The 12,871-nt window shown below is 47.0% G+C and overlaps 2 protein-coding genes across 5 annotated transcripts in view; one reads left to right on the top strand and one right to left on the bottom strand.

Annotated features, from left to right (window-relative positions):
• TMC7 (transmembrane channel like 7) overlaps nt 1-12,871 on the top strand; it is a 116,430-nt gene that overhangs the window by 19,259 nt on the left and 84,300 nt on the right. The gene's annotated exons all lie outside the window — the stretch shown is intronic.
• LOC137433858 (transmembrane channel-like protein 6) overlaps nt 1-12,871 on the bottom strand; it is a 95,336-nt gene that overhangs the window by 73,727 nt on the left and 8,738 nt on the right. The gene's annotated exons all lie outside the window — the stretch shown is intronic.

Raw genomic sequence — 12,871 nt, 5'->3', positions numbered from 1 at the left:
GTGGAGAGAGTGCAGTGCAGGGCGAGTGAGGAAGAGAGTTTTTGATAAAGATAGCAACCCCGCCTCCAGGACGAGGCTCAGGTCTATCATACCGGAGGAGGGAGTAGCCCGGGAGAGATACTATGGAATCAGAGACATCATAAAGGAGGAAAGTTTCTGTTAAGCAGATCCAGCCATTGAGCAAGCAGATCCAGCCATTGAGCATTGATGCAGAAAATAGGGCAAAATGGAGAAGATTGTCACGGGGACCGCAAGGCTAACCCCCGCTCTAGCAGGGAAAATGGCCTTAAAATGCATGTTGTGTGGCATTTACAGCACAGGAACGCGCAGAAACCCAATGATGATGACATGGCCTTCTTGATTCCAACTCAAAAAGGGTTCCATGCTACCGCATGTGACCGGAAGAGAGTCGATTAAAAGAAAATAACAGCCGAGTCCACCAGCTGGTTCTCTTTGGCTTGATTGGATCATAAGCAAAATGTCACCTGAGGTGGACACTGCTAATTACTGTTTGTACCAAATTGGAGAGTAGCAACTAGTTATATTCATTGGTTAACTGCTTTTCTCTTTTATGCCTACACCGACAAAGTCGCCGGACGCATTATGTTTTCGGGTTGTCCGTCCTTCCGTCCGTACGGGCTAAACCTCGTTTTTTGCAGCAACCACATGTCCGATTGAGACAAAACTTTCAGAGTAGGAGTGACACCCATGCAGTATGTTTTTATGATAATTGTGATGTCATAGGTCACGTGGTATGGCAGCCATCTTGGATTAAAAGCAAATAATTAAAAAAGCATTTCTCGGAAACCGCTGAATGGAAAAATTTGAAACTTGGCACATTGTCAAGGTCTTCCAATGGGGAACAAAAGTATGTTATGATGACATCATAGGTGAAGTGGTATACCAGCCAAAAATGTTTTAATCGAATTAATTATCCTAAAAATCTGAAATTGCATGCACATGATCTATGACCCATTTGTATTGGAATATTACATTTATGACATCATAGGTCACATGGTTTGGCAGCCATATTGGATTGAAGGAAAATATTAAATAATTATATCTCTGAAACCGCTCACCCTATCGATGCAAAATTCGACAAATATCATCTAACAGCACTGTTGCATATATTTTGAAAATAATGATAATGTAGGTCACATGGTTTGGCAGCCATCTTGGATAGAAAAATGAACCTTATCCGATCAACACAAAACTTCACAAACGTGATCCCCTACCCATACATATGCAATTTTATTTTAAGATCATATGCCATGTGCTATGGCAGGCATATTAGCTTGAAAGCTGATATTTAAAAAAATCCCTTCTCTGAAACTGCTTCACTGATCGATGTGAAACCTGTCATGTCTGGTAAAAATGTGATAATTGAGAACATCTGAAGGGTTTTAAATCAAACTTGTTTATTTTTAGGACAGTGAATGATGGCATCTACCTGTTGTGGGACTATGCGGAGGTATATTGGCGAGACAGTCGCATTCTTCTCGTTTATATATATATATATAATTATATATATATATATATATATATATATATATATATATGTATATATATAAAGAGCCTTCAGAAAGTATTCACACCCCTTGACTTTTACACAAATTGTTGTGTTGCAGCCTGAATTCAAAATGGTTTAAATTGGAGAAAAAAAATTGTCAATGTTTTTACACATAATACCCCATGTCAAAGTGCAATTATTTTTTTTAGAATTTGTGTTAGAAATACTAGCGTGCATCAGCATGCTTCATGTGCCTCACCGCACGTCACCGCAGAGGCATAGGCATTTTTGACGAAGCCTGCTTTCTCCAAGAGTGAGGGAAGTGGGGAATAGTGGGTGTAGATTAGTTGTGGTGATGGTGGATCGGAGCTTATGGGGGAATGGTGGAGGGTGGATTGGGTGGGTGGCACTGGGGGGATTGGTGGGGGAGATCTGCCAAATAAATTTTGTGCTCTGATTGAATATTTACTGTAAATCAGAAGTCAGAATCCAACATCCGCTTTCATCCGCAGCTCAATGGAATACTGTTCTCCCCTATGGGCTGGTGCTCCTGCCTCACACCTAGCTCGGCTTCACGCTGTTGAAACCAAAGCTTTCAGAATTATTGGAATCTCCCGCGATGAAGCTATCTCTGAGGGCCTTTCACTCACTCACCGCAGGCAGGTAGGTGGTCTTTCTGTCTTCTTCCGACTCCTCTCCGGCCTTGCACCCCCAGCTCTCTCTGTGCTCTGTCCCCCAAATATTCCTACAGGTCGCACAAGATCTGCCAGCAACCCTCTGATGGTTAAACTGCCGAAATCTCGGCTGTCTGCTCACCTTCACTCTTTCATTCCTCTTTTCTCCCGCCTCTGGAACAAACTCCCTCACTCCCTTCAATCCCACTCCTCCCTCCAGGTCTTTAAAACAGCTGTTCACCACCATCTCTTATCTTCCCCCATCCAAAACCTTGATCTTTTCTACCCCCGCTAATTCACCCCAGATCCACCTTGTTTGAAATTCCAACTTCTTTCCTGGAAGTCCTGGCAGTGTCCATATGTTTTATACCTCTCCCACCCGCCCCCCCCCCTTCCCATGCCCCCACCCCCAAAGCCCTCTCCCTCTCACAGATCTTTCGATGTCTCCATGTCTCTCGGTCCCTGCTCTCAAATGTTGTGTTTGTGTCCTTCCCCCTCACTCCCCATCTTGTCTACCGCTCCCGATGATATATGTTTTATGTGTCGGTTTGTCTTTCTGTGTGATTAATGTTCGCTCTTTCACGAGCCTCGATCTTGTATACAAAAAACAAAAAAACAAACAAAAAAAAACATAAATAAAAAGGAACCGAGTACAAATTTATTTTAAATTATATCAGTTCTAGCAGGAATGGAAGATCAATACAAATTGATCAAAAACTGGACTGGAAAGTTGAACTGCCAGCCTTACAGAGCAGACATGCCCCCAATACACTGCTTACCTTCGACTTCCTTAGACTTGTACTATTGAAACATGAGTACGTCTATTAAATACATATCATTGAAACATGGGCACAGTACGTCTATTAATTACATGCTATTGAAAAATGAGTACAGTACATCTATTAATTACATACTATTAAAACCTGAGTAAGCCTATTAATTACATGCTATTGAAACCTGGGTACAGTACGTCTATTAATTACATACCATTGAAACACGACTATGCCTATTAATTACATACTATTGAAAAATGAGTACAGTACATCTATTAATTACATACACTTGAAACTTGAGTCGGTCTATTAATTACACCGGTGTGGATTGGCTCGCTGCGCTCGCCACACCACATGTCACTACAGAGGCATGGGCTTGTATTAATTGAATATAACTAGGGCATGCCCGTACTATATATAAGCTAGGACGTGCCCGTACGTGGGTGCCCGTTCCTTGCCAAAAAAAAAAAAAAAAAAAAATTTGTGTAGGGGTGTGTGTGTGTAAACATCCTAGGGCGTGCCCGTACGTGGGTGCAAAAAAACATGCGTGCAAACAACAACAACAAAAAAAACTTTGAAACCACGTGGCAGTAACGACCACAGAACCCCCCTCCCTCTATTTACATGAATGGTTTGGTCCATTCGCAACGACCACAGAACCCCCCCCCTCTATTTACATGAATGGTTTGGTCCATTCGCAAAGCCAAAGCGAACGACCACAGAACCCCCCCCCCTCTATTTACATGAATGGTTTGGTCCATTCGCAAAGCCAAAGCGAACGACCACAGAACACCCCCCCCCCCCCCCCCTCTATTTACATGAATGGTTTGGTCCATTCGCAAAGCCAAAGCGAACGGCGAACGGCTAAATCGCCATAGCTCGGTAAGTACTTGTCCGATTAATTTCAAACCTTGAAAAGGCACATCCTCGGGTCCCCAGCAATATACCTGGCAAGTTTCAAGTATATCGGACCGGTAGTTGTCGAGAAACAGCGGTCACAGACAAACGTACAAACGTACAAACGTACAAACAAACACACAGAGATTACTGGAATTATAGATAGATGACTTCATGTGAGTTGCTGTGTTGTGATGATTTGTGCCAATCATAATACAAACATTTTTGGTACAAATTAATTTGTAATATTAGTGATATTATTTATTTGTAATGTTTTGTAAACTAAAAAGCTCGAAGTGGTCTGAAGTGCTAAATAGTCAAGGGTCCAAGCTGGTCTAAAGGGTCTAAAGCATCTTACTTGTCTTTGGGCTCTTAAGGGTCTTCATAGTCTTTAATGGTCATCAGGGTCTTTGTGTCTTTTTAGGCCTTTTGAGTCTTCGGGGTCTTTAGGGTCTTTTGTGTCTTCTGGGTCTTTGGGTCCTCTGTTTCTTTCGGGTCTTTTGGGTCTTCAAGGTATTTTGGACCTTTAGGGGTCTTGGTGGACTTAAAGGGTTTTCAAAGGTCTATTTTTCAAAGTTTTCAAAGGGCATATTCCAACAGTACATAAATAATAGACAGGATACAACCGACATTCAAACAGTACATAATTGATAGACAGGATGCAACTGACATTCAAACAGTATGTAATTAATAAACAGGATGCAACCGACATTCAAACAGTATGTAATTAATGAACAGGATGCAACCGACATTCAAACAGTAAGTAATTCATAAGCAGGATGCAACCGACATTCAAACAGTACGTAATTCATAAACAGGATGCAACCGACATTCAAACAGTACGTAATTAATAAACAGGATGCAACCAACATTCAAACAGTACATAATTCATAAACAGGATGCAATCGACATTCAAACAGTACGTAATTAATAGATATATTGTTATTTTTGTGGGGGTAGGCATGAAATACCTTAGAAAGTAGGAATGTGTAGGTTTTAGTATGGACCGTGTGACGCGAAGGGAGAAGAAGCCTTCTTGATGTACATAAGCAGGGTATATGTTAGGTTAAGAGTGTTTGCATGTCACCATATGGGGTGTGGCTTTTGTGTTACCTAGTTCTAGGGCATATGATTAATAAACCCCAGTGTGTAATTGCCCCTGTGATTTTTCCCTTCATTTTTATTTCATCAAAAAGGCTGCCATTACAACAGCCATAAAAGGCCAACAGAACCCAAGCACATTTGCCAATCGGCAAGTAAACCCCGACGTTATCCGAACATTCCCGAACAGATATTAGACTCCGACCCCAACGACTCGTGATGGGGAGGCCACACCTTGACCTTTGTCATTGGGCGTCAAGCAAGGCTGTGAGGCCCTGCCCAGAAGATGACGATTGGTTGTGATGATGGACTGATATAATGCGACGTCGGTGATTGGACAAAGTGTGGCATCAGCGGTGGAACATTCAAGAGCTAGGAGATCAAAAAGAAGTCATCTCGCCATCTTGGTCTCTTCTTCTGGTCCTGGCATTCATTGGAGGCAGTCGCATTTTCTCTCATTCTGGCTCTCAAGTCAAGTGGGCACTGTTGTCTTGGGCGTGCGCTAGTGAGGAGACGTGTCGGAGCTTTTGGAAGTTTTGCAACATCGGAGGAGGGGGTGTTGTTGACTGTCGTGCTTTTTGGGGGAGGGGGAAGCTGTGTCTCGCTTGGCGGTGGAAGTGAGGAAGGGCCAGTTGGCTGCTTGTTCACGCTGGCCTTTTCAGCGCCATTTGTTGGTGCACTTCCCGTACGGTGGTTTCGAGGCGATGAACGCCAACCCCCCTTGTTGAGACCAGAGTTAAGTGCTGGCCAGCAGGAACATCATTTATTTTTATTTAATCTTTCCCCTTGTTTGTATATGAGTCTGAATGGAGATGTCTCAATTAGGAATTAAAGTTTTTACCTCGCCTTTCATTTTTGTCTCTTGCATTTATTTTCATTAAATCATTTATTTTTGCATTTCATTCTTGTATTGTGGATTTTGCTTCTCCCTTATTTGTGTTTGTGGGGTCGGAGTAACCCAGTGTCGGCCATCCGATCAGATAAGGCTTCGGGCCTTTCCTGCGCATGCCAAAGACAATCCCGCCAAGGTTCGAAGTATGCCTCGGAGTTAAAGCTCGTTTCGGTCATCTGCCACCTAGGGGTCTTAACCCTGCGGATGTGACAATATATAGTCACAAGGCTTCACCGCCTCACAGACTGTTTTTCAGTTTAATTTATATTAGAAGAAGACGATGTTTTGGTCACAAATATACATACTGTTATGTTTGTGGGGGTAGGGGGATGAAATACCTTGGCCAATATAGAATTGTGTAGGTTTAGAATGCTCCGTATGTCACGAAGAAGAAGAACCCACCTCAATCTAAATTAAGTTAGGCCGACAGTCCGGGTAAGATCGTATATGTGTCTCCATATGAGGGGTGGAGCTATGCTAATTAGGTAGGGCTTAAGGATAAAACCCAGTGTGTAATTGCCCTGGGATTTTCCCTTCGTTGTTTTGCATCAAAAAGGGACGCCATTACAATAACTACAACGATCACACTGTAAATGGACTCATTCGCTCACAACGCTGTTAGAGCTAACCAACACCCAGCACATTTGCCGATCGGCATGCAAGCCCCGCCTCACGGGCTTCGACGTCATCCGAACGGAGATTAGACTCCGCCCCCATCGACTCGTAACAAGGCTACGCCCGGCCTTCGTAATTAGTGGAGGCGCGATGGGATGATTGAGTAGAGCTCAGTGATTGGAGAGAGTGTGACATCAGCATGGAAGATTCGAGAGCTGAAGGAAAAGAGAAGCTGTCGTGTCATCTTGCTCTTCTGGTCCTGGCTTTGATAGTGGACGGTCATGTTTTATATCACTCTCCCTGTGCCTTTGACGGAGGTGGCTGCACTTTGAGCTGTACTCGCTAGCGAGGCGAGTGGTAAGATCCCGGTGGATCATGGCAATCAGAGGAGGAGGGATTTTGGCAGCTGCTTCATGGGTTGGTGGCTGCTACGGGCACAACTGCGGGCCATCTTGTGCACTTCCCATGTGGTGACTCCCGTTTGACGACCACCAAGCTTTCAAGGGCTGTTTGGAGACGCCAGGCTGAGTACCGGCCAATGCACCACACAAACACATTTTCTTTTATTTGTCTTCCCTTTTCGTGTCTCTGTGTCCATGTGGAGGGTCCCTGAGTTAGAAGTTAGTTTCACCTTACCATTTATTTCGTTTTTATTACTCTTGCATTTATCTTCATTAAACCCATTATTTATTGCATTTCTGTGTTGTGCCTGTATATTCGTTTCTGTGGGGATTGGATAACCCCTGCATGTGATTTCGATCAGACAAGGCCTCAAGCCCTCCCGCGCGTGCGAAAAAAGACCGCCAAGTAGAGTATATGCCTCGGAGTTAAGCTCGTTTTGGTCATTCGTCCTCTTAAGGTCTTAACCCAGGGGACACGACAATACATATATAATATTGTTACGGATCTCGGAGTATGGCACTCCCGTTAGAAAGGGGGGGGGGGGTTAATCCCCTGTCTTGTTAAGCTGGCCGTCTCCGGTCCTAGAACTATCCCACTCCTTTGCGGGATGAGATTGGCCAGGGTGATTGGTCAAAGGTTTCCCAAATACCTTCACCAATCTCTCCGCAAAGCAGGGAGATGAGTCCCCGCTCGAACCGCGGATATGATGGTAATTGCCAAGCGGTTTAGCAATCCACGATCCGAGCCGTTAACAAAAGGACTAAACCCGATTAAAAGCAGTTGGCCAAACCGTGCCACAGGTACTCAATTGGGAAAATACTAAAGCGACCGGATGAGAGGAACCAAAGAATAAGAAGGGTGAAGGAAGAACAAATATGGTTTATTCACTAACTACAAGAGGAAACGAAAGAAGGGAATATATAAGAAGAAGAAAATAAAAGGACATAGGGCATGCTTATTTAAACAGTCTTAACTTATCACGACCCCAGGACAAACAGACAGACTCACACGGAATGGTAGCTGGTAGGGGAGGAAGGTCCAGGCAGATGGTTCCAGGCGATGGGATGATCCAGACTCCGGGTCCGCGGGCGAAGAACGGCAGGCAGCTTCGCGTCTCGTTGGCGCGTGACCGGACCTTACATATGCGAGGGGCTGGAATCCTGCTTACGTCTAGCGTGCCGAACGCTCTCAAAACCACACGGCAGTTCATATCACACGATCGTCCCAAGCGATCCTCCGCACAATGTTCTTATCATTCGCTGCCTCTGCGCTGTTCTCTCCAGTTTGCCGATCATCTGCCGATCTTCTCTCCTCTCTCGATCTCCCCCGCATCTGCTCTGACTTGAAGTAGTTCGCGGCGGCGCTTTTATTACCTGCGTCGCGTATCAAGCCGCGTCCGCTTCGCTCCGCCTACCGGTGAACACGCCTCGGCCCGGATTGGTCATGAGCGTTCATCGGTACCTCCCCTTGTGACGTGTTGATGGGGCCACGCCTATGTTCCTGGCCGCTCCTCCCTTCTTCTCCCACTCTGCCACATGGCTTATGGCGGCTTGGGGCGAGCTTCAGCTCAAAGGCAGCGAACGCTGCTGGCAGAGGCGCGCCATACAATTTGGAGAGGGTAAAGCCGTAAAATGAATAGGAATGGGAATTTGAGTAGGGGCCTAGGTTATTTGATTAATACAACGCAGAGTCAAACTATTGGGAACAAATCCTTACCTGAAACACATACTAATGAAATAACTAAAGAAGAAGCCTATGGTTTGCTACATGTTGCTCGTGGCCTAACTAGGGTGCGACCTTTTAACGTTACAAAGGTAATATTTACAAGTTGTTATTTACAGTATTTACTCGTGAAGGATTCTCAAAACCGCAACACGGCACCCTCATTACCTCCAGGGCCGTCCCGGCCCGAAATAACTTTAACTTAATGTGACACTCAGGTGTGGTAACCCTCTACTATTAACTTCACCCTGAGTGCGACATTTTTAAAACAACTACGTATGTCCCGCCTGCTGCGTTGCATTCCATCTAACAGATTCTGTTAGATGGAATGCATTCTAAATGCATTTAGAATGCATTCAAATGCATTCATTGCTAAACCAATGTTAGATGTTAGAATGATAGATTGCATTCCATCTAACAAATCTAACAGATTCACAAAACACAGGATAACCGAAGCACGGAAATAATTCTCAAAACTACACATTGAAGGTGAAGAGCATTATTTACAAAGACACTACTTGGTATTTACATGCAAACCCAGGACCTGTCTTTTGGGAAACAAAAATAAGTTGTTTTGATAAGAGGAAAGGCATACATTGCACTGCACCGATACCACCAGCACCAATAAGCACCAAAAGCACCAAAATGCACAGTCAGCACCATCCAGTGCACAGTCATCACATTTCAATTATTATTAAAGGATGACGTCTTCTTCTTCTCTGCCGATGTTTCTGGGCGACTTCTTGCTTGCTGCCTAATTGGTACTAAAAGGGCACAAAACGCGCCCACTTTTTAATTATGGCCAGCAGGGGCCAACTAAGGGTGGTCCACCTGCATGGCTTAGGTGCCACCATGACCGTGGTCCGCAAGCAAGATTCCCAGCAGTGATGCCAGGCCCCAAAACGTGGGGTACATAAATGTGGTGCTCGGCCACAGACCTGTGGTCCATATGGTGGTGCACGGCCACAACAACGTGCGGTCCATAAGTGTGGTACCGGTCCAGGCAGGCAGCAGCGAGGGTGCGGGCACACAACTGCGGGCACCTGCACACTTTCCCCTCAGCACACAAAGACCACGGTCCATGAGTGGGGATGGAAGACAAGCAGGGTTAGCGGGGTGCAAGGGCGCAAGGGTACATACACATCAGCACAAGGTAATGCAGAGGTGAGGTGCGCAGGAGAGCCAGCGGAGAAAGCTCGTCCCTACCGTACGTCCCCCCCGCCCCCATCACCTAATCTACCCTTGCCCTTACCCCATATTTACACAATTTACAAATTCGTCGCTACGTCTTGTCTTCCCCATATCTCCCCTAATTCCAAATTCATCAACAATCCCTCTAACCAAATTTGCCATCAATCAATTTATCACCAATCCCTCCTAAGGAGGAAGAGATGGAATCACAAGCACAATGTCACATCCACGTCATGATGCGTCTTTCATACCAAACATTTGCAAAAAAACGGTGGTGTGGAGTCCTGTCACCCTGGTGAGTGGATGTAGATGGTGCGAAGAGATTCCAATCGTAACTATCCTCTAAATGACATTAATACACTTTACACTACCCGGGGTCTTTCCCTGCCAAACCATTGGCCATCTTACTCTATGTGGTTCTAAAAACCGAACTCCCATTGACCAAACTGTGGTGCTCACCAATTTGGGGTCTCACTCCCCCGATTCTACTCCCTGTGCCCTCGCACAATTTCCGGGCTGGGTCGTGTGGCACTCCCAGCAGGTCCGCTCACCTGCACACCTCTGCCACTGCAGTTGTCTCCTGAGCTTACCTGCTCCTTACCCTAACCTATCTGGGGAAGGCCCTCTGGCGCTCTCACCCCCTACCGCCCTCTCTGGCATCGGGCTACCCGGGTCCATCCTCTGGATCCTCGGGCCCCATTGAACTCTACTGGCTCCCAGAGCCTACCTGCGGCCTCACCTGGCCGACATACTAACAGTGGCGGAGGGCCCATTTAATCACACACACTAACAGGCCACACGCCCAGCCAATCTCGTTCCACTAATGCACCCAACACAACACTCCTGTGCAACTACTCACACCACATATGCCAATATCAAACCACAATTTACCTACTCCCTCTTTTAATTTACCTACTCCCTCTTATTTACCTACTACCTACTTTTAACCTACCCTGCCCGGGTACTTGTAAAGGGGTCCATCTTCCCCATCCACTCCTTTCGCACCAACCACTCCACTCCACGTATTCCACACTACTCACTCCACACCATCCATTCCATACTCCATACCATCCATTCCGTACTCCATTTACTCCATACCATCCAGCCCATACAACCATTCTTCATTCACCTGCACTTTCACTTGCACACCTTGTGCCCACACACCTGGTTTCACTTGCACACCTGGTGGCACCTGCACACCTGGTGGCACTTGCACCCTCCTTCCCTCCAGGTGCATTCATTCAATACAACACGCAATCACACCTTTCACAATACTCTGCTCAATCACTTCCTACACACACACTGCATCATCTAAGCTGACTACTCCCTTCTAAGATTCGTGCTTCCCAGTCGCCCCTTATACTATTGCACTCCCTCGTCATTATAATCCACTAATCTGCTATGTCCCCTCTACAGGTATGATGTCGATACTTAAATCTACAGTTACCTATGGTCATCTTTCTAAATCCCTATACATTATAACCTAACCCTCCCGGGCTAGTTTTCACAGCCATACCCCATAAATCCTATTGCTCCTTTGCCCCCAAGAAGATGTGAGGCGAATGGTAAAACTACCATTCGCCATCACTATCACTACCACCATCAGTCCATTAAACTACGAGCCTCGGTGCGTCGTTACATCATTAAAGCTCGGCTTCGCAAAGCCGAGCAATGAATACTGGTGGTTTGGTCTCCTGCGGTTGGGTCCGTCCGGCATTCGGTTCAGGGGAGGAGGTTTGCTCGGGCCAAGGCTCCAAGCACCATCCCGGCACGGGGCCTTGCGCTCCCAAGCGCGATGGCCCAGCCTTGCCCGGGTGGAACGCCGCCACCACAAGGGGGCGCCACTCCGACCCCTCCTACCTCCCCTCGAACCGGGCCGCCCGCTTTGCCTGGCAAAGCGCGGACTCGACCGTGCAGGGCGGGGCCCGGCCCGAATCGTGCACGACGCTCCGAGCAGGAGCGACGCAACACCGATCCCCGCCGGCTCCCGCAGCACCCACTGCCCGGCACGGGCCGGGAGCTCGCGTCGGCTATACGTCGGCCTAAACACTGCCCCGGTTAACGTCGATGCTCCCCGTACATGCTCACACCACTCGTTCCGTTCTTTGCTCATACATCCCATACACTCCGTCAATTCCTCCACCGCACTCTCTGTTACACACCACTCGCTGTTCACACACTCCTCAACACACCTTGGTGCACACTCGTCGTTTGCACACTTCTCGCGTGCACTCTCCCCCGTTACGTACTCCGTAACCACCACGGGTGTGCACTCTTCCGTTATATCCCCTGTAACACTCCCCATCACGTGCTCCACGACCATCTCAGGTGTGCCTCCTCGCACACGCTCAACCATTCCAAATGTGCATCCTCGCACCCGCTCCTCATCCATCTCACTCTCTGTATCACTCGTCGTTCCACTTCCACACTCTGATGTGCATTCACTCTCGCACTCGGTATCACACTCGCGCTCCGACGCCATTCGTACACGTGCGCCGTTCACCTTCACACACCTTTTCCTCACACGCGCGCCATTGCCATTCACACAGCGCACCACGGACCTTTTACAAGCGCCCGGGTTACGCTGGAATCCCAAGTGCGCGAACATTCCTTTCGCGACAAACACTTTCCTGCAAAACCTCCTAGCACAACATACAGCCCGACTCACCTGGGCGCTTCTTCCTCCTCGCTCCAACACCACCTGCAAATCCTTATTCGGGTTAAGCACGGCATCACGATGTGGACACGGACTTTGCACAATTTCCATCTTTTCCTCCCGCGAGTGGTTTTCTAAGTCCGGCGTCTGCTTAATCCCAATTTCCACTATTGGTTCGGTTTTAACTCCTTTGTTCAGCTCGACGACCGCGGGCGCTAATAAAATCTTCTCTACTTCGGCGGTCGCCGGCTTCCCCATACCCCGGATCGCGATTTCTATACCCATCATTTTAACTGCGCTCTGTTCTACCTCGACCGTCGGTGCCCATAAAATTTCGTCTTCCAATTCAACCTTCCCCGGCGCTCCCGACATTTTTTTATCCAATTTGACGGCCGTCGGCTTTTCTACACCCCGCGTCTCGTCCCTTATAGCCCTGGT

This window comes from Myxine glutinosa, chromosome 10 (genome assembly GCF_964187855.1).
Source record: "Myxine glutinosa chromosome 10, kmMyxGlut1.1, whole genome shotgun sequence".
In the NCBI taxonomy this organism is placed as follows: domain Eukaryota; kingdom Metazoa; phylum Chordata; class Myxini; order Myxiniformes; family Myxinidae; genus Myxine; species Myxine glutinosa.
This window is presented reverse-complemented; position numbering and strand designations above follow the sequence as displayed.